Source organism: Pithys albifrons, chromosome 26, assembly GCF_047495875.1.
Source record: "Pithys albifrons albifrons isolate INPA30051 chromosome 26, PitAlb_v1, whole genome shotgun sequence".
Lineage (NCBI taxonomy): Eukaryota > Metazoa > Chordata > Aves > Passeriformes > Thamnophilidae > Pithys > Pithys albifrons.
The window spans coordinates 7,197,595-7,220,788 of record NC_092483.1 but is presented as its reverse complement, the minus strand read 5'-3'; the positions used below and the strand labels follow the sequence as shown (position 1 = coordinate 7,220,788).

Sequence of the window (23,194 nt, the reverse complement as noted above, 5' to 3'; positions counted from 1 at the left end):
CTCTGCAGCCCCTCCTGCCTCTGCTCCATCCCGAATGGCTCCCCCCGCGGCCTCTGCGCCGGTCCCCCCCACTGCCTGTGCAACTGGAGAGGGGCTTCCTTGGATTTCAGCAATAGGGAACCTTTTGCAATGTTTTTTCTACCTTTTTCTAACACTATAACCGAAAGTTCTAAAAATAACTCTGCATACTTGATTTCTTCCCACCTTTCTTCCTTTTGCAAGGACGACAAGAGCTGTAAAACTAGTTTAATTTGCAAAGCTCTGTGTTCTGGCCAAATTTCTCCCTTTTTCTTAGTGTAGGCTGGCCAATGTAGACTGCTTAGTTAAGTTCTGTTTCTGGGCCAGCCAGATAATCCCAGTGCTTTAATATTAACCCTAGAGGTGAATCTTTAGGGATTTCCTGACTTATTGACTGCCACAAACCCATATTTCAAAGCGAAAAATAACAACAACAACCAGTGACACAATGACAAATACCAGCTGGAATTTTACCTTACAACCCTCAGGTTGCTAACCAACCATGATCGTAGCCCTATGCCATCACCTTACACTGATAAGGCTCCCGGAAAGGAGACGTCCCTCCCTTCCACTTCCCGACTCTGTGGGGGACACACTGAAATGCCTCCCCCTTCTAAACAGAGTGAGCTTGGGCGCTCAGATTTTGGACTCTTGCCAAAACCTACTTGGGCAAAGTACAGATTGGACAGCTGCCAACTCTGCCTGGGCTGCGAACTACCATTACCAAGTTTGCACAGGCAAATAAAAAGATAAGAAAAGAACGTGGAGACAGAAGACCCAGGACCTATCGAATCTGCCCCTTTCATCCTCAGACTGGGGAAAACCATTAAGAAATACAAATACTCTCCCTGTTACTATAACGAATCTTTCCTTTGGAGATCTCCCTCTTATGCCCAGATTTGCATAGCTAGCTAAAACCTTAACAGGTTACTTTTTTATCTTGCCTCCCACGGGTCCTTGAAGTCCCAGTTGTTTACTTCCTTGGTTGATGCAAAGGAATCCTCCTCTGAGAAGTGCTGGTGAAGAAGAAGAATCCCTTCTTTCCAGATGGTAATCTCTCAATCCTGAGAAACCAGCTCTTTGATTTCACAGCCAATTGCACCAAACTGCTGCCTAAAGTTTCCTGCAAAATAGGCACTTAAGACAAGATTAGTGGAGAAAGATAGACAGGTACCATTGTCCTGGTTCAGCAGGTGAGACCAGTTTATCACTGTGTGGGGGTTACCAAAGCTATGTATCCTACACCCTCTATTAATTTCCCATGAACTGTTAACAATGGACCATTTGCAGCAGCTGCCCAGGCCACACCCAACTCCTCAGATTGTGAGCTGGTTGTGAAAGACACCTGTGAGATAAGAGCTGTGATAACTCCCCTCCAGGGAGTCCTTAGCACCTTCACACCCAGCCTGAGGGGGCGTGTCTGCTAATGGGCCATCAACAATTCCAAAATACCCCATGACTCACAGAGTCAGATCACCCATTGTGTGAGTCCCTGCCCTGGGGGAGGTACTGGGTGCTCCCTACCTGGACCTGAGGGTACATAATCTGGGGTTTTGAAGACCTCAGGGAACTACTTGTTGGATCCAGAGGAGGACCAGAACCTTGACAGGAAGAAACCACCACTCTCGACCAGACTGTGATCACCACCCTTCACCAGACTGCAACCATCATCTGCACCAACAGGTTCTTCACTTCCTTTTGGTTTGGACTCGGGGGAACCATGTGGGTCTCAGCACAGGGGCTAACAAACACCATTGTGTTTGTGCCCCAGGGTGCTGGGTTATACATCTGGGGTTTGTTGCTAACTCCTTAAAAAGGGCTGAATTTTGTATACCCAGTAGACACATACAGGGGCATGGGCCCCTGCATGTGCCCTGGCCATGGCCAGGCCATAATAAAATTTTGCTTTACTATTAATATCTAGTTTTTCTTTAAATCAATATGGCGACTCTGGTGGGACCTTCTCTGCTGCCTGTGAGACCGTCTTGAGATCGGGGACCCTCAGCACCACGGGAGACATCATTCCGGTAAAATTCCCCGAGTTCATCTGGATCATCAGGGGAGTGGACGAAGACCCTGCACAGAGGTATACAAACTGTAAAGCACTATTTTATTTTAAGATTTGGAAGGTACCAAGGGACCCTAGGGTTTTGGATTTTTGGGGAAGTAACCATAAGTCATATGCAGGTTCACTTTGCTCCGGCTTGCTAGCAGCTTAAAGGAGCAGCACCTCTTAAGTGGGGAAACCCACCAGGGTAAAGGGGCTTTTGGGGACAGTGGGTCTCCATGAGCTATAGGGAGCATTGGTCAGACAAGTGGGTCTGCCAAAACAGCTTTGGGGGGACAGTGGGTCCCCCATAAAGCACATCAAATTTCTCAGATTAAGAGAATTTGGCAGGATGGACAGATGTTTCTGGGTTTACCCTTTTGGCTGGATTTTAGACTTGGATTTGGGATTGCGATTATTTTAAGTCTGGTAATTCATTGCCTTTGGATCTGTTTTAAACCTTCTGTGGGATTCCCTTGTGTGTGTTAAAATATATGTGTTGCTGGTCTATGTTTGTGCAAGTGTTTATGGGAGAGAGTGGTTTATTGTTTGCAAAATTAATCAAGAGAACTGGATCCAGAAATCTGCTGGCCACTGATAACTGCCTCACACACCAGAGCTAACAACCCCTCACCTGAAACTACTAACTCTTGTCTGTGCTTAACTGTAATAATTGTTATCTATTGCCAGCAACTTCAATGCATTAACCTAAGATTGAAATAAAATAGGACTGAGAAAATTAAGGAACATGAGTGTGCTGTGGTGTGGAGCTGGAGAACATGCTGAAAGAAAGTTGTGAGTTGTAGAAACAGAACTTTGGGTCTGGAATGATTAGACTTCGACACTGTCCTTGTCCAGTGTCGAAGAGAATAGCAAGAGTATGGCAAAGCACCAAAAATAGAATTAGTTTTAACACTGTTATTTGTGAGTGTATGTGTTTATGGGCCTTTGTGTGTGTAATAGTGTTGATATGTTTGGTGAGTATAAATATCTGTTTTATTAGTTGAAAATGAGTGTTAATGAGTATGTATCTGTTTCATTAGTTGTAAATGAGTACGTGTATTTGTCTTGTTGTTTTAAGATAGATAGATAGATAGCTAGATAGGCAAGAAACTGGTTTTAACCCATTTTATTTGCAGAAATCAGACCTGAAGTTTGCTGGCCACAAACTCCAGGTCTGTCTGCCCTTTGTTAACAAAAGAATGAAAGCACTAGCCATATCTGTGCTAAAGTTTAAATTTTGTTGCTTGTTTATTTGTAAGTTGTGTGGAGTTCTGGATCGTGTTGTGTGTTAACAAACCAGCACCCCTGAGTGAGTGTGTTAAAGAGTAAGCCAGCATCCCTAGAGTGTATGTGTGTGAAGTGTATGTTTAAATCCATTTGTGGAACATAAATGTAATAGAAATACTAAGAAAAGCTGAAAACTAAGTATTGTTTGTGTAGTCTATATTTGTCTGGGAAAGTGTGTTGTTTATATTGTCTAGAAAAAAAAAGAGAAAAACCCCCCACAAACTATTAAAGCCTGTTAGCCTCTTTGCTGACAGCAAACAGAAGTGCCAATCTGGAATTGCTCTTTCATATATTTATGTTCTGTGCTCATTATTTTTGTTCCTAAGATCAGGCTGAAAAGTTACAGCAAAACATGGAGAGATAAAATTATTTTAAAGCCTCCTTACTTTAGAGATAAATTGAACTGGTAAATAATTGAAAAATTAAGTTTCTGTAAATAATTTAAAGCTGGTATTGTGTAAAGTAATGTGTGCAATTGAGACACAGTCAATGCAAAGTCCTGAACTGTGAGAATGGCCAGTGACGGACAGAGTGGCTGGTGAAAAAACAGAGCGAGACAGACATGACTGAAGCAATTCTCGGACACTGAAAAAGATAAGGAAGACCCTGGCTCTGGGAGATCTGAAGAACATCCTAATAAACAAATCCTACTCTGGTAGCAGAATGGAACCAGGACTAAAAAGAACCAAGAGAAGGTCTGTACCCCATAAAACCCTGCTTACAACAAAAAACAGAAAAGTCAAATGTAAAAGTGAGCTTTTGTACACCTTCTGTGTGAAATAAGAATTAAAAATTACATATTGTATCTTTAAATGTTATAAAAGCATCTGGCTAACAAAAGGAGATACATTTTATAAAAATTACATGTTAAGTAAGATTTTAAGTACGTGTAAGAGTTTTTGATTGTTTTAAAAGGACATTTAGTTAAAACAGTAAAACAATAAATTAAAACGCAGAAATTGAACTAATCAAAGTTTTAAGTTTTCTTTTAGTCCAGCAACAAATACCAGGAGAAGTGCTTTGGATTTGGAGCTGACAGGATCCCAAAAGTTACAAGTAAAAGTTGAAAAAAAACAGTAAGTGTAAGTTAACCAAAAGCTCCACTTAGCAATATACACTTCTAACCAAACTATGTTTAGTATTTGTTCTAGATCTAAAAGACACCCTTTTCTGCTTGCCTTTGGACCATAAAATTTGTTCACCTTTGAGTGAAAAGTTCAGATACAAGCCGAGTGCCTCTGTAACACCTTCGAAACCTGTGACAATGACAGCTAAAAAGGCCAAAGATGACGCTGTGAGTTTCCGTGGGATCACAGCCATGCACGCAGCTTCAGCTACCTGAAGAAACAGCTGCATCCTCTGTACACCGATCTCAACTCATTTGGAAATCCAGAGTTAAAATAGCTCCTGGTCTCTGAAAACCAATTTGCAAAATCTCAGAGAATGGACTGGGCTGTCAGGGACCTCAGCCTGTTAATTGCTACCTGGACTGAGAAAATGCACTTGAATGGACTGTCATCATCATGGCTAGGCTTCGCGAACGAAGATTTGAGAAGGGCGCTACCCACGCTTGCTGCAAGCGTGCTGGTGGCTAAAAAGGCCGATACGGGATAGGCAGGTCCGGTCACAAAAGGCACAGCGGAACGTCTCCGTAGGTGACATTGGCAAGGAACGGTTCTTTCTGCGTTGTCTTTTCTCCTCACGACTGACTCTCCGTGCATTCTCAAAGGAAGCAGCAGCGTCGTGAATGGTGTGTCTCCATGAATCCCGATGGGAGGCCAGAGTGGACCATTGGTGGCAGTCAATATGGCCAAGGCTGAGATGTTGTTTCAGGGAGTCCTTGTATCTCTTTTTCGGGGCTCCTCTCTTGCGGCAGCCGGTGGCGAGTTCACCATAGAGCACAATCTTTGGAAGGCAGTGATCCTCCATCCTGGAGACGTGCCCTGCCCAGCGCAGCTGTGTTCTCATCAGCATGGCCTCGATACTGCTGACCCCTGCCTGTTCAAGAACAGACACATTGGTCACGTAATCAGACCAGTGGATGTTTAGGATTGAACGGAGGCAGCGCTGATGGAAGCGTTCGAGAAGCCGCAGGTGGTGGCAGTAGATGACCCAGGATTCAGACCCATATAAAAGAGTAGACAGTACAATGGCTCTGTAGACACTAATCTTTGTACTTTTCTTCAGGTGTTTATTGGACCAGACTCTTTTATGGAGTTTTCTGAAGGCTCTGTATGCCTTTGCTAGCCTGTTGTCTATCTCTTTGTCGATCTTACCGTCTGAGGAAATGATACTTCCCAGATAGGTGAACTGCTGGACTGACTTAAGCTCTGAATTGCCTATGGTGATGTGAGGATGATGGAAGACCTCTTGAGGTGCAGGTTGGTAGAGCACTTCTGTCTTCTTCAGGCTGACTTCCAGCCCAAAAAGCTCAGCAGCCTCTGCAAAGCAGGATGTTAAGCGCTGCAGAGCTGCTTCTGTGTGAGCAACGAGGGCGGCATCATCAGCAAAAAGCAGCTCACGGACAAGGTAATTCAGGGTCTTGGTGTGGGCCTTCAGTCGCCTTAGGTTGAATAGGCTTCCATCGGTACGATATCGGATGTAGATGCCGTTTTCTTCATCGAGGTCTGCTGTGGCTCTTTGGAGCATCATGCTGAAGAAGATTGTGAATAGAGTTGGTGCAAGAATGCAACCTTGTTTCACACCATTGGTTATTGGAAAGGGCTCAGAGAGGGCATCGCCATATCTGACTTGTCCACGCTGATCCTCATTGTAGCAGGATGATCATTTTGAGGAACTTGGGGGGACATCCTAAACGTTCCAAGATCTGCCACAGGCCTTTTCTGCTCACAGTGTCGAAAGCTTTGGTGAGGTCAACAAAGGTTACATAGAGACCTTTGTTCTGTTCCCTACACTTCTCTTGCAGTTGTCTGAGAACAAACACCATGTCTGTGGCGCTCCTATTAGCTCTGAAACCACACTGGCTTTCAGGTAGAAGATCTTCTGCAATAGTGGGTACTAGTCTGTTCAGAAGTATTCTTGCAAGGATTTTACCAGCAATGGAGAGCAAAGTAATACCTCAGTAATTTGAGCAGTCTGATTTTTCTCCTTTCTTCTTGTACAGGGTGATGATGACTGCATCACGGAGATCTGGTGGTAGTTCCCCTTGTTCCCAGCAACCCACAACAAGCTCGTGGAATTTGGCATGGAGTGCTTGACCTCCATGCTTCCAGATTTCAGGTGGAATTCCATCAACCCCAGCTGCCTTGCCAGTTTTCACCTGTTGTATGGCCTTGAGTATCTCTTCCATAGTAGGGACTGCATCTAATTCATGTTTCACCGGTTGTTGTGTAATGTGCTGAATTGCTGAGCCTTGGACTACACGGTTGGCACTGAAAAGAGTCTGAAAGTGCTCAGACCATTGGTTCAGGATGGAGGTTTTATCTGTGAGAAGCCTTTGGCCATCTGTGCAGAGTAGGGGGCTTTGAACCTGGTGTGTGGGTCCGTACACTGCTTTCCGGGCCACATAGAGTCCTCTGTGGTCACCCAAATCTGCGCATAGTTGTGTCTTTTCTGCTAGGTTGAGCCACCATTTGTTCTGGATATCTCAAAGTTTCTGTTGGAGCTTACTGCATGCAAGACGAAAGGCGGCTTTTTTTTATGGCAAGATGGCTGAGCAAGGTGTGCTTGGTGAGCAGTTCTCTTCTTCTTCAGCAATTCCTGGATCTCTTGATTGTTCTCATCAAACCAGTCTTTGTTTTTCTTAGAGGAGAACCCTAGGGACTCTTCAGAGGACTGCAGGATGCAACTTTTAATATGTTGCCAAAGCGCTTCAGGAGAGGGATCTATGGGATTATCTTTAAGTCTAGTTTGAAGGTTTACCTGGAAGCTGTCTCTCACTGTGGCTATTTGAAGATTGCTGACTTGGAGCCTCCTCCTTGGAATGCCGCCTCTCTTAGGTTTGGGCTTGAAGTGGAGGTTAAGTTTGCAGCGCACAAGGCGGTGGTCTGTTTGACATTCTGCACTCGGCATCACTCGAGTATGACGGACATCACCAACATTTCTCTGTTGTACTAAGATATAGTCAATGAGGTGCCAGTGCTTGGATTGAGGATGCATCCAGGTTGTCTTCAGGCTGTCTTTCTGTTGAAAGACAGTGTTGGTGATGGTGAGCTGCCGTTCTGCGCAAAACTCTAGCAGGAGGCATCCGTTATCATTGCAGTTTCCAACGCCATGCTTGCCCAGGACTCCTTTCCAGGCTTCAGAGTTCTTACCTACTCTGGCGTTGAAGTCACCAAGGATTATGATCTTATCATCTGCAGGAACATTTTGGGTGAGGTGGCGCAGGTCTGTGTAGAATTTGTCTTTTTCCGCTGGGTCAGCTTGGAGAGTTGGGGCATATACACTAAAAAGAACAACATGTTGCTTGTTGTGTAGAGGGAGGCATAAGGACATAATGCGATCGGGATGACCTGTCGGCAGATTTTCAAGTTTGGAGGCAATGGAGTTTTTAATCATGAAGCCAACTCCTGAAAGGTGTCTTTCGGTTTTGGGTTTGCCTGACCATTAGAGTGTGTAGCCAGCACCATGTTCTTTAAGGCTGCCTTCCTCATGAAGACGAACTTCACTGAGAGCAGCAATGTCAATGTTGAGCCGTGACAGTTCGTGGGCAATTAGAGCAGAACGACGCTCAGGACGTCCACTATCCCCAGTATCAAGCATGGTTCTGATGTTCCAACATGCGAGTGTTAGTTTGAGCATACCTTTGCAGGCAGGTGTATGCCTTTGAAATCTCTTTGTTTTTGTTTGACCGCATGGAAGATGCCGGTTGGTCGCAGTTATCCAACCGGGTGTGGAGATGAGCTTTGTTTAGGCCACCTTTGCTAGGCCCCTCTCCGTGTGGAGCAAGCAGTGTCGTCCCTAGAAAAGGCTGCTTGGTCATTCAGGATGCTGCCGCAAGAGACTGTCATCTCCGGGGTCAAGTCTCTAATGACCCATATCCTGAACCGTCTGCATGCAGGGTTGGGTCTGCGGCTTCCAGCTGCTTCCTATCACCTGCCGTTTTCGACCCTCACTTGTCGCTACAGGGCTTTGCAATGTGGGTGAACCCTTCAAGCCTGCGCAATGGATTTTTTAGGTGAGGCACAGCGTGCGCAGAACTGGCCCCACCCTTTACTCCTAAGGTTCATCTGCCACGGCCTAGCGAGCTTGGACGGTGACAGCGAATACCTCAGGACGTAGGTTTTGTTAGAGTATCCTTCTCTTAGATGGATGGCCTTACAGGGCTAAACGAGCTCCATCTGCCCGGGTTTGGGGTTGGAGTTGTCCTTCTCCTAGGATGGTTGCCAGACAGCTAGCAAGCCCATCCCTCCCATGGACACACTTTGTCTGACCCTTCAGCTGAGACCTGTCTGGCATGGGAGACCCTACCAGCGGCACAAACCACCTCCAGCATAGCTCTCAACCTCATGAGGGCACACAAGCTTCTCCCCCACGACAAGGGGGTGTCCCCGGAGAAGTGAATGGACTGTAAGCTTGTTGGAAACTTTTCTAGGACTAAAAAGGTACAAAGTTTCCACTGCAAAGCCCAAATCGTTAAGGAAGAAGTAACCTATCTCGGATATGAGATCTCAGGTGGACAACATTGACTGAGACCAGAGAAGAAAAGGCCATCTGTGAAATACCTATACCACAGATTCCAAGAGAACTTTGCACATTCTTAAGAATAATGGGGTGGTGCTTTGGATCTACAAATATGGACTAATAGTTAAACCCTGTATCACATTCTACAAGATGGGACTAATCAATTAGAATCGACTGAGGCCAAAGGAGAAAGCCATCTGCAGAATACCTTTGCCCTGAACTATACTGGATTACAAAACTGAACAGCTAATGTGGACTGAAAAGCTAAGCAAGAAAATAAGAACTTATGCAAGCACCTGCACTAAACCTCCCAGGTGTAATCAAGCTCTTCTGAGTTTTTCTCACACGAAAAGCAGGAGATTCATTTGGGAGTCCTAAATCAACAGCTCAGTGACCACGGGGGAACCAGTACACCACAACTGCATTGAAACAATTGAGGCAACATATGCCAGTGAAGATGCACCGCTGCCTGATGCAGAAACATGGTACACAGACGGGAGCAGCTACGTGAAGAATGGAACTCGTGGGGCAAGGTATGCAGTAACAACTATGATCCAAGTCATTGAAGCATGAGCACTTCCTGCCAGTACGTCTGCACAAAAGCAGAAATAATTGCACTTACCCATGCTCTTCAATTAACAAAAGAATGGACTGAAAGATATGCCTTTGGTGTAATTCACACCCATAGAGCAGTATGGAAAGAAAGAGGACTGCTCACATGGCAAAGAAAGTAAAGCATGCTGAAGAAAGCTTAAAACTACTTAAAGCTGTCCAACTACCAAAGGAGCTTGCAATCATGCATTGCAGAGGATGTCAAAAAGGTAATACAGACCAAGAAAGAGACAATTGATTGGCAAATAAAAAGGCGAAAAGGCAGCAGAAAACGGCCAGGTAAGACTTGCATCCCTAATCCCTCCTAGTAAAATAATAAAGTAAATTTTAATATAACAGAAAATCATAGCTAGCTCAACTCAAAAGTAACATGTAATACCTAAAAGCAAGATAAGGAGTAGTACCTAAAAAGGTACTATAGAAAACTGTACAGGCAAAACAATTAAACTCACTAGGGATCAGATGCATTACAGAAACATCTAAGGAGACAAATACTAAGATGACATTTGTATGCTAAAATAATCCACGTTACTAAATAAAGAAAAACTTGCTTTTGCATAAAGATAAGTACAATTGGCAAAGTAACCTCCCAGAGAAACACTGGCAAATAAATTTTTCAGAAACTGCCAAATAAAAAGGTTACCAGTACCTATTGTTCCTAGCAAATATCTTCTCAAATTAGCCAGAGGCTTTTCTTGACTTGAAGCAATAAGGCTCGAAAAATTAGTCTTCACTCCAGCCTTGTTGTAAATGACTCAAACATAAAAATCATGTGAGTTGTAAAAGAATATGTATAAAATGTTTAATATGCAATTGTCAAAATTAACAAACACCTACCTTGGAGAGTGAGTATATTATTAAGATTTTAGGATGACCTACCTGAATGAAGAGTGAATGCAACCTCGCACTGTATGCTGTGACAAGTGAAACATGACCCCATGGAGATTAAAAGCAGCATTACAGAAGTGGCCAAAAGAGGAGAACACCAGTGACAAAAGACTGTTCCAGCTATTTGACCTCCTGATCCACCCAGTTTTGATTCCAATACTGGCAACTATTTTCCTAAGGATCATCAACCCTTGGCTGTAGTAGATTAAGAATACGGCACCATGGGTGCAAGTATTCTGGACTGTACAAAAGTGATGTAAAAGAATTTACATATTTAGAAGACAATGGGAGGATTGAATCAAAGACAAAATAATATGGCTTAAAATTTAACTATATTTTTGCTAGCTTTTGAATTTGCTGGACTTTGCAGAATGTAATGTAACTGTAGGGCCAGCCCAAGTGGTGGGCAGTTAAGAAAAAAGAAAGCTAGCTTGAATGTGTGACATTAAGATAAGGGGACTGAAAATGGGAACCACCTAAGGCAAAAGTACCCTCTAACACAAGGGGTGGGGGCTAAGCCTCGGTAGAAGGTGGGGGGGGGGTGAAGAAGAAGGTTAAAGTGATAATGTGATTGTATACATAAATCTACAAAGTGCCTGTAACAGATAACATTTGTTGCTAACTCCTTAAAAAGGGCTGAATTTTGTATACCTGCTGGACATGTACAGGGCCATGGGCCCCGTGCGTGTGTCCCAGCCATGGCCAGGCCGTAATAAAATTTTGCTTTACTATTAATATCTAGTTTTTCTTTAAATCACCAAAGCTTAGGACTTATAATCCTCATAATGACATTCAAAATTAATGGATGCCTCAGCTTCTCACCTACAAAACAAAAATATCACTCTACTTTGCTGGAGTACTGCAAGAATAATTTAAAGAATTCACCCTCTGGTTTATGACATAGAAAAACCTGTGAGAAGTCAGTAAGTCTGCATTCAAAGCTGGATTAGACTACTATATAACAAATAAGATTTAAGGCCACCCACTGAACAATCAGGACAAGAGTAAACATTGAATAACTGCCCACTCAGTGAACATTGTCTGAATGGTGCACTGAATGAAGCAGGAGTCCTGTTAAGGAAAAATAGCAAACAACAATAATGTAAGTAAAGACTGAATCACGGCACAAATGAAAAAGGAAACAAAGCAACTTTAATTCTGGTGGGCCTAAGAATGCTTAGTGTGCAACCTTGGTGTTGCAGCTTTCTTTTAACAACCTTTCATACACAGTAATATTTTGGATACTATTATCTATCATTAACATTTGAGAAGATAAATAGTCTCTTCATCTTTCTAGTTCAAGATACTTGTATTTCTTGTGACTGCTTGCCATGATGATTTGGTTATCTGTAGTAGACTGACCTGACAAAATGCCAAGTACCAACTACAAGGTCAGAGAGCCTGTGTCTGTCTGCATTCCCCCCCCCACCCCCTGCCATCCCTCAGGAAAGGGAGGGGGAAAAAATTGAACTAAAACTTAAGATGGCAAGGGTTTTATATTTACACAGGAAAGTGGAAATTAAAAGTAAAATGCAATATAACACATCCACACAGGAGTAAAAGATTACAACAATCATCCAACCTCCCACCAAAAGCAGATCCCCACCACTTCAGATCCACAAAGTACCCCAAAAGACACCTCCCAAGAGACACCCAGCAAGAGAGGAGAAAAACCAACAATAAAATGTTTACTTTCCTGAACCAAAACAGCTGCAAAGTAGCGGTAAAGCCTAACGCTCACAGCACAGTGATAGCATGTCCGCTCAGCACCCGGCCATGAAGAGAAGAGACCTAAGCACCTCCCTACACTTGCTTTTATACCTGATTTGACATCTGATGATATGAAATATCTCTTTGGTTGCTTAAGTCAGCTGACACCTGTCTCTCCTAATCTACGTAGCACTTACCAAGGCCTACTAAACTGAGGCCTAACTAAAACCACCCCAATCATTAATTAGCATAAATTGTTCATTTTATCCAGAAGAGCTGACAACTCTGATACCACTCATCCTATTGCAGACCAATTAACATAAATATATATATATTACAAGAACACAAAGAAAACTCAAGACTGCTATGATACTGATTAACAAGGTATTTAACATAACTTTTACATAAACCATAATGATCAGACTTACAATAACAGGAATTACTTTGCTTCATTTTAATCATAGAGGGAATATTTCAGGTGATTTTGCAATTAGCAACCGCAAAATCTAGTTTAGTTCAAAGTCTCTGACTACCAAACTGGTGCTGATGCCAAGAATTCAGCCATAGTCAAATAAAAAAATCAGGTATTTATATAAAAAGCAAAAACATTCACTTTTGAAATAATTATTAAAAAATAATGCAAAAAATTACTGTAAAAACTATAATGTCATGTTCCATTACTTAGAAGAAATATCTAATTAGAAGAAATTATGGTATGTTTTCTTTCAATATCAGACTTGCATTTCATCTTTTCTCCCCTCTGTAATTAAGCAAGATTTGTTGAGACTTGTTGAAAGAAATAAGTACCCAAATGTTGGTGTGGGAAGCAACCCAATGTTACGATCTTTGGTATAAAGTTGCACACTACCAGCCACCTCTCCTGAATACCGTTTGAGAAGACAAACAAAACAAGAAATAGTAAGCACAAAGAAATTCTACTGAATTAGAAAAATTTGATTGCATCAACTTCAGCATTTACTATAGAATCATAGAATGGTTTGGGTTGGAAGGCACCTTAATGATCATCTAGTTCCAACATCTCCTGCCATAGTTCCATTCCTCCATGTACCCAACAAATACAACAGTACCCTATGGTACCCTAACCTACAGTCTCTCTCTTTCCTCCCCACACAGGCATTTCTTCTTAAAAGCTGCTCTCCATTTACACATACAAGGGATAAAATTTGAGGAAGAGAGAAAAGAAGCCTTATGATACTTGTGATGCCTAAGAATTTAATGTAAGTTTAGAAGGTTTTAGTCTCTGCTGAGTTACTCTGATTTTAAGTGTGCATATTAAGTGCCTTTCTCACGAGTTGGGAGCTGCTTTCAGGCCTTGTCAAGGCCAAGCTGTTTTTGAACAGACACCTGCAAGATAACAGGAGACAAACAACAGGAGAAGGCCCAACTGCCCCCCCCCCCCCCATGAAGAAGGGGGTAGATTGACAGACCTTTTGGGTGGGCATTAAAGAGAAATGAAAGTCCTGATTAGATGTTAATGAGGGGTATAAAAACCCTGAAACTTCCTGACCTAGGGGTCAAACCCCTCTGGGTTTGAACGTGGAAGCTTCTAATAATAAAACCCTATATCTTTCTCCATTAACTTGTCTTCAGTGTGTCTCTGTTCACAGGGAAACGCAATCTGGAGGCATCACTTGGCAACAGATAAAGCACCAGGAAAAAAGTAACGAAACCAATCTTGGTAGCTTCCATCATGATTTTATTGACTTTCTCTTTTTCCAAACCTTGCATTCCAGCTTTGTTATCATTGAAGCCCATCCAAATAAGATTTCCATCATTACAAGAGCTGTTATCATCTTTTTTCACGTCATCCATAGTACTTCTTGAAAACAAGTACCTCTTGTAAGACTTAATAATGAAAAAACTTAAATCAGATATTTGTTTCTACATTCCAGCTGAAGAATACAAAAATAATTTGTGGAATTCATTTGCTTTATTTATTTAATAATTATTTTATATTTATTCAGAAAAGAGCATACTTATCACAAATGGAATATTTGTATTTGTCTAAAGTGGCTGACCTTCCACACTGTCATGGTTTAACCAGGACACACACAAATAAAGCCACCTGTAACTCTATCAGTGTTTTGAGTCAGTAAGATCTTATTTTTTATTAACTTAACATACCATATTAAAAGTTCCCTTACAGAAATATTTGAACACCACCAGCTTCAGGTAAAGGCTAGCACCTTACACACACACATGAGATTTATGCCTGGATGTTTCTCATGGGCAGAATGGGAGCTTCAGACAAAGTTTATTAGAGTAGCCTTCCCATTGAGTCATGAGGCATGAAAAGGACCCCCTTGCTTTCTAAACTTCTTCTCAGAGAGGAGCATAGGTGTGGCTGGATCCAATCCTTGCCCTAGATTTGGTCAACTGTTTATGTCTAAAGGATTATACAGGTGTAAATGAACCTTTATACAACTTTGTCCCACAGGAATAAGGATGGAACCTCAAATATATTTATATAAATAAATTATTTCAGTTGATTACAATAATGACAATGATTAGACAAAAAGATCTTAATCAGAATTATTTACTACACAGTATGGATAGCTATAACTACTATTATAGTGCACTATTTTTGAAGCAACGATAAAGTACTGAAGTCACAGAGCACTGCGGTGCAGATGCCTGGAATGCCTGGATAATGAAAGATCAGATGTGCTGCTTTAAAGGTAAACTGGCAGGAGAAATGAACCCAACTCAAAAAGAGATTACAAGTCAGAGTTACAATTTAATAAAAAGTTTACAATAAATACAATGTTACAGAGAAAAAATTGGTTTTAACCCTCAAACCCCAGATGTATAACCCAGCACCCTGGGAGACAAACAGAATGGTGCTGAGCACCACGTGTTCCCCCTGAGTCCAAAGTAAAAGAAAAGGAAAACTCGTTGGTGAGGATGATGGTCATAGTCTGGTTGAGAGTGGCAGTTGCAGTCCTGTTGACGTTCTGGTCCTCCTTTGGATCTGATGAGTGGTACCAGAAGTCCCCAAACCCCAAGATTATCTATACTCAGGTTCAGATGGGAATGCCCAGTACCTCCCCCAGGGCAGAGAGCTTCACAATGGGTGATTTACTCTGTCAGTCATAGGATATTTTTGGAATCCTTGATGGCCCATTAGCAGACCTGACCCCTCAGACAGGGTGTGAAGGTGCTAATGCCTCCCCAGAGGGGAGTTATCATGGCTGAGTCATTGGTGTGAAGACAGGAAAACCCTCCTATCTCACAGGGCCCTTTAACACCCAGCTTGTAGCCTGAAGGGTCAGGTGTGCACTGGGCAGCTGCTGCAGGTGATCCATTATTAACAGTTCATGAGAAATTACATGGAGGGTGTAGAATACAGAGTTTGGGTTACACTTACACAGTGATAAACTGGTCCTGGCCACTGTAACTAGGACAGAAGAAAAGAAGACAACATATATCATGGTCTTGAGCAAGTCAAACAGGCCTTGTGTGCAAGGTAGTAGTGAAACCTGCTCTCAGATTTTTTTCTCAGTCGCTGCATTAAAGCAATTATAATAAAGCTAGCAAACCCAAATTTTAAGTAGAGATTGATGGTACTCACCCATACCAACAACTGTGGGCAAATCTCTTTTGCTCAGCCTCAAGGACTAACCTTGAGGGGCATCCCCACTCAAGGGAAGGATCTTCACACACTTTAGGGAGGTATGCTAGAAGTCCTTGCCATGCAAAAGTAGGACTGGCCTTTTAAAGTGATTGACTGTCAGTCATATACATTTGTAGATTATGTGTTGTCAGGCTTACTCAGCAAAATGTTCTGTTGCTGAAAAAGGTGTTATCAGCTCTTTGAGTTTTTCTGCTTGACACTTCTGACTCTCACTTCCGTATCAGGGCGTGCACATCCTTGCTGATCCCTGCCTCAGTCAGGAAGCACCTGTCTTGCATGTCCTTGGTCAAGCTGGTCTCAGCATTCTTCAACACTACAAACAGAAGACCCTCTTTGTTTGATCTTATTACAGAACAGCAGACCCTCCTTGCTCAATCCACCACTGATAACTTGTAAATAAGACAACGTTCAAGCTGCTGAATCCCTGCTTAGGCAGAGCATCCTGCTATGTTATCCCATCAGATGAAACAATACTGCCTTAAACACAAAATACTGCTCACTAGAGTATTACATCAAAAGAAATGGAATTATTTTTAAATTCAGAACACTGTTGTTAATTTAGTCCTCATTCCTGATTGCAACAAGCCATAGAATCTTTCACAGTAACATCTAGCTCAAATTCAAAACTTCTGTTTAAAGCTCATCTTTTAGAAACAGATGGTGTAGCTACAGTAAAATCACAAGTAAGCAATTCAGATCTATATAAGATCCTGTAAGACTGAAGCCAGCCTGCACAAACCCTGTGAGACTTAGCTATCAGCTAAGAAGCAGCAAGAAGCACAGCTGCTGCTGGGTGGTAGGGAGGAGGTTACTCCTCAAGAATTCACACAGTAGGTTCTCACAGGACTCTGCAGGTGCATGGAAACAGCCAGGATAAGAGTAATATAAACACTGGACTTGGGAGATATGGGTTATAACCAATTAAAGTTTCTAGTGTGGTGGTGTGAAATTCTTTTTAGCCAATAAGATGTAGTTCTAACCCTATATAAACCGTGTGCTGTGTGTAATAAAGGGTCTTCACTTTAAAATCTCATAGGCTTGTGGGTGAAGTCCTTTCTCTCTGCAAAAAAAATGTTTACTTTAAGATGGCTTCAATTAAAAGCTTTGAATAAAATCCTATGGTTTAATTCAGGGTAAAATTCATGCATTCTTTTATTTTCCCCCCATTAACTTGTAGAGCCATGACATCCAACTAATAGAACTTACCAAGCTTTTACTACTCTATTACTGCCATTGGTAATTTCTTATACATGCAGGTACTTCTGATATGTGAACTTCTGACATCTTCCCTTGTTGCTTATGACAGTAAATAGCTAAACCCTTCAATAGGCTCTAATTATATGGTAAATTGTCTAGATATTAAATTGATCTTAAAAAGCTAAACAAAGCAAATTTTACCCTTTGTAGCATGATCCCGTTGTCTTATTTTTTGCCAGATTAAAACAAGCAGAATCCAAGTGTGATACTGGCATAAATTACTTAACATGTATTTATTAATGGGTAAGGATACAGAGCTACTTTCTTCCTACTCCAAGCTGCTGACTCATAAACAATTTCAGCTTTACTCTCATGCAGGAAACCCATTCACTCCTAAAGTTTCCCTTTGAGCTGCTCCCTGTGACAGGAGCCTACACATATATATAAAAGTGTGGTACTGTTGCCTAAAATGGGAGAAAAGAACTTTCCAGACAATATTAGTATAGATAAAATAGAGAGCTGGTCTTTAATGAAAGCGCTTTCAGGTGCCACAATACATAAGTGCACACCCAGTATAAAGTTCTTACAAATTTATAACACAAATTAATTATCATATCTAATGGATACATCCAACCCGAGAATCATCTGCCCTCAGAACCTCCCTCAGGTCTGCCCCTTGGCACTTCTCCAAGGTTTCTGGGTCTTCTATCGTGCTTTGACTACAATATATCTTATTATTTCCTTCCAGGTGCATGAGTATCAAATAACATGTTCTTGCTAAAATCTCTTTCTTGAAAAGAATGTTAAACAGAATTTCAAGAATGTGGCACAAACCATGAGAAAGGGGTTTAGAAACTGTCACCTGCTACCTTAAGTGTGAGAAACTATACAGCTATATTAAAATCTACAAATATAGGTGCTACTGTCAAAATTTTGGGGTTTTTGATCATGGGGCAAACTCCATGTTGCCGAGTCTCCTCAAACCAGATGGGCTTCATCTATCTAGGAAGGGCAAAAGAACTGTAGGCCATAAGTTGGCAGGGCTGGTTAGGAGGGCTTTAAACTAGGTTTGAAGGGGGAAGAGACTGAAACTGGGCTCTCCAGAGATAAGCCTAAGGGTGTAGAGCCTGAGTTGAGAGTAAAATCAATGGCCCAGCTGAAGTGCATGTACACTAATGCACGCAGTATGGGAAACAAACATGAGGAGCTGGAAGCCATAGTGCAGCAGTGTCTTGGGTTGAGCTGGCAAAATGCCAAGTGTCCAAGACAGAGAGAAAGGGGTCTTTCCCCCTCTAACCAACCAGCCAAGGGAAAAAAGAGGGAGAGGGGAAAAAAAACCCAAACTCCAAACTAGGTTTATGCTTAAACTAGCTACATATATTTATACAGAAAAGAGAAAATTAAGAGAAAATTACAATATAACACACACATATAAGTTATATATAACAAGAAATAACCTCCCACTCCCCAGTTAATACAAAGTCTGTTACTCTAGATCTATAAGTACTCTAAAAGACACCTAGCAAGAAAGAGGAAGTATAAATAAAATGTTTCTACTTCCCTGAATGCAAACAAAATGCAAGCAGCGGCAGCAAGAGCAATAGGGCTTACTCTAACAAGACAGCAGCTGCACCACGTTCAGCTTATATTTCGGCCATGGTGGAACTGACTAAGCCACTCCCACACACTGGCTTTTACCCCTTTTGAGATGATGTTGTAATATGGTATGGAATACAATACTATTAGCTAGAAGAAGTCAGCTGTTAGCTAGTCCAGCCCAGCTCAAGTCAGCTGACAATTCCAGGCCTAGTCTGAACTTTAAAACCTAAATTTAGGCCCACCTGGCTAAACCCATAACAAGCAGGAAAACTATGACGTAGTTGCTATCACAGAAACATGGTGGGATGAATCACATGATTGGAGTGCTACTATGGGGGGCTACAAGCTCTTCAGAAAGGACAGGCAGCGTAGGAGAAGTGGAGGGGTGGCTTTATATGTTAGAGAGTCTCTTGACTCTGTTGAACTCGAGGTCATTAACAATAAAGCTGAGTGCCTGTGGACCAGAATCAGGCTGACGTCCTGGTGGGAGTCTGTTATAGGCCACCCAACCAGGATGATGAAGGGGATGAACTATCCTACAAGCAGCTGGCAGATGTCTCAATATCAGCTGCCCTTGTTCTTGTGGGCAACTTTAACCTGCCAGATATCTGCTGGGAGCTCAACACAGCAGAGAAGAGGCAGTCTAGGAGATTCCTGGAGTGTACAGAGGATAATTCCCTGCTTCAGCTGGTGAACAAACCTACCAGGGGTGGGGCCCTGCTAGATCTGCTGTTTACAAACAGAGAGGGGCTGGTGGGAGATGATGTAGTTGGAGGCTGTCTGGGGCACAGTGACCATGAAATAATGATGGCGAGGAGGGCCATCAATGAAACTTCTACGCTGGACTTCCGGAAGGCAGATTTCGGCCTATTCAGAAGACTGGTTCGGAACATACCCTGGGAAACAACCCTTGAAAATAAGGGGGTACAGGAGGGATGGTCGTACTTCAAGAAGGAAGTCTTGAGTGCACAGGAACAGGCTGTCCCAGTGCGCCGAAAGGCAAGCCAGTGGGGAAGACAACCAGCTTGGTTGAAGAGGGAGATTCTGAAGGAAATCAAGGAAAAAAGGAGAGCTTACTAACTCTTGAAGAAAGGGCTGGTTACTCATGAAGAGTTTAGGGACTTAGGTCTTGTAGGAAGAAAATTAGAGAGACAAAAGAGCAATTTGAAATCAATTTGGCGACTTCTGTTAGGGACAACAAAAAGCGCTTCTATAAATACATCAATAACAAAAGGAGGGGCAAGGAAAACCTCCATTCTTTGCTGGACTCCAGGGGGAACATAGTTAATCAGGATGAGGAGAAGGCTGAGGTACTTAACACCTACTTTGCCTCAGTTTTCACCAGCAAGACAGGTGGCCCTCAGGACAACTGGCCTTTGGAGCTGATAGACAATGACAGGAAGCTGAATAACCCCCCTAAATTCCAGGAGGATACAGTTAGTGATTTACTAAAACACTTGGTTCCTCAGAAGTCTATGGGACCAGATGGGATCCATCCCAGGGTGATGAGGGAGCTGGCAGAAGAGTTTGCCCAGCCACTCTCCATCATCTACTAACAGTCCTGGCTCTCTGGGGAGGTGCCAGATGATTGGAAGTTGGCGAATGTCACCCCAATCCACAAAAAGGGCTGCAAGGAGGACCCATGGAACTACAGGCCTGTCAGCCTGACCTTGGTGCCTGGCAGGGTTATGGAGAAGATCATCCTGAGTGCAATCACACAGCACCTTCAGGATGGACAAGGGCTCAGACCCAGCCAGCACAGATTTAGGAGGGGCAGGTCCTGTCTGACCAACCTGATCTCCTTTTATGATCAGGTGACCCATCTGGTGAATGAGGGAAAGGCTGTGGATGTGGTCTATCTGGACCTCAGCAAAGCCTTTGACACTGTCTCCCACAGCATACTGCTGGAAAAGCTGGCAGCCCGTGGCTTGGGCAGGGGCACTCTGTGCTGGGTGAAGAGCTGGCTGGATGGCCGGGCCCAGAGAGTGCTGTGAATGGGTCTGTGTCCAGCTGGCAGCCTGTGGGATAAAGAAAAGGTTTTTGAGTTGAGAAAAAGGTTTTGGAGAAGCAGGCAGATTCTAAGGCCTACTAGCAAAGCACCTAATTAGTTCTGTGAGAAAAACCAGCAAGCTAGCAAAACCAAAATGAGATAAGAAGGTTTTGGAACAAACTGCCATGAGAAAGAATGCTGAGGAGATAAAATTCTCAGGAAAAGAGAACATCTGTCCAGAAAGTTTCATGCAATTAAAAGCTGTAATAAGGTTTATAGACACTGTGATACAACCTCTAGAACTTGGCTATGTGTGGGATTTGACAATATATATTGAATAATTTGAAGTTAGCTTTGACCTCACCCTATTTTTTCCTTTTTTCCTTTCTTCATGGAGAGATTTAATAAACTGTGTGTGACACCTGTGAACTGTGCCCTCATTAATTTTTCCAGTCGCCATGACCTACTGCATACTCTCACAGCGGCCGATCACCAGTGGTGTCCCCCAGGGATCAGTGTTGGGCCCAGCTTTGTTTAACATCTTTATTGATGATTTAGATGAGGGGATTGAGACCATCATTAGAAGGTTGCAGATGACACCAAGTTGGGAGGGAGTGTCGACCTGCTGGAAGGCAGGAGGGCTCTGCAGAGGGACCTTGATAGGCTGGAGAGATGGGCTGATTCCAATGGGATGAAATTCAACAAGGCCAAATGCCGGGTCCTGCACTTTGGCCACAACAACCCCATGCAGCGCTACAGGCTGGGCACAGAGTGGCTGGAGAGCAGCCAGGCAGAAAGGGACCTAGAGGTCTGGATTGACAGGAGGCTGAACATGAGCCAGCAATGTGCCCAGGTGTCCAAGAAGGCCAATGGGATCTTGGCCTGTGTCAAGAATATTGTGTCCAGCAGGACCAGGGAAGTGATCCTTCACCTGTACTCAGAGCTGGCGAGGCCACACCTTGAGTATTGTGTTCAGTTCTGGGCCCCTCAGTTCAGGAAAGATATTGAGGTGCTGGAGCGGGTCCAGAGAAGAGCGATGAGGCTGGTGAAGGGGCTTCAGCATAAGTCCTATGGGGAAAGGCTGAGGGACCTGGGATTGTTTAGCCTCGAGAAGAGGAGGCTCAGGGGGAGACCTTATGGCTCTCTACAACTACCTGAAAGGATGTTGTAGCCAGGTGGGGATTGGTGTCTTCTCTCAGGCAACCAACAGTAGGACAAGAGGGCATGGGCTCTGCCAGGGGAGGTTTAGGTTGGGTATCAGGAAGAAGTTCTTTATAGAGAAAGTGGTCAGGCATTGGAATGGCCTGCACAGGGAGGTGGTGGATTCTCCGACCCTGGAGGTTTTTAAGGTGAGACTGGACATGGCACTGAGTGCCATGATCTAGTAATCAAAGTGGGGTTGGATTAAGGGTTGGACTTGATGATCTCAGAGGTCTCTTCCAACCCAACTGATTCTATAAAAATCTGAAGGCATCATTACAATTTTTACTTTTAATGCCAATTTCCCACTACAAGACTTAAGTGGGACTCATTAGCAACTAAATTGAAGAATGTAATGTACTTTTGCATTTAGAAATTAATTTTTACTATTGAAGAACCACGTGGGTGACACTTTAAAATTAATGGTGGCAATGTTTTGGGTTTTTTTTCCTGAAGGTCTCCTGAAACATACTTGCCAACTGAACTCAGATATTGAAGAAAGTCATCCTTAAAAAATATTCTGAGAAAAATCTCTGAACTGTAATAATCTGAATTAATGGAATATGATTATTTATGTCTTCTGAAAATGAAAGAACAGGTAAGTAATGCTGTATTTATCTCCAGTTTGTTGACCATTTACTAGCCCTTGAGCTACTATAATGGTAACTGGAGATGGGAATAGCTTAATAGCTCTTGTGTCTATCTACCAAATAAAAAACCACAACAATTAATATTTTCCAACTACTATAGGGCAATATTACAGATAACATTTGTTGTGGTTTAACCCCAGCCAGCAACTAAGCACCACATAGCTGCTTCTTTGCTAGAAGGGTAAAAGTGAGAAAACTCATGGGTTGAGATAAAAACAGTTTAATAGGGAAAACAAAAGCTGCATACACAAGCAAAGCAAAACAAGGAATTTATTCACTATGCATCAGCAGGCAGGTGTTCAGACATCTCCAGGGAAGCAAGGCCCTGTCACATGCCATGGTTACTTTGGAAGACAAAAAGCCATAAGTCCAAACATCCCCCTCTTCCTTCTTCCCCCAGCTTTACATACTGAGCATGACATCTTATAGTATGGAATATCCCTTTGGTCAGTTGGGATCAGCTGTTCTAGCTGTGTCCCCTCACTTCGTGTATGCTCCCAGCCTACTCATTGGTGGGGCAGTGTGAGAAGCAGAAAAGGCCTTGGCTCTGTGTAAGCACTGCTCAACAATTGGGAAAACATCCCTGTATTATCAACCCTGTGTTCAGCACAAATCCAAAACACAGCCCCATACTAGCCACTGTGAAGAAAATTAACTTTATCCCAGCCAAACCCAGCACAACATTTACTAGAACA

General features: G+C 42.9%; 1 long non-coding RNA gene across 1 annotated transcript; it reads left to right on the top strand.

Annotated features, from left to right (window-relative positions):
- The first annotated feature begins 262 nt into the window (after positions 1-262).
- Positions 263-22,388, top strand: LOC139683018 (uncharacterized). Its single transcript, XR_011699728.1, has 3 exons — positions 263-1,701; positions 1,943-2,104; positions 22,306-22,388. It is a non-coding gene; the product is annotated as an uncharacterized lncRNA (long non-coding RNA).
- Positions 22,389-23,194: the final 806 nt, after the last annotated feature.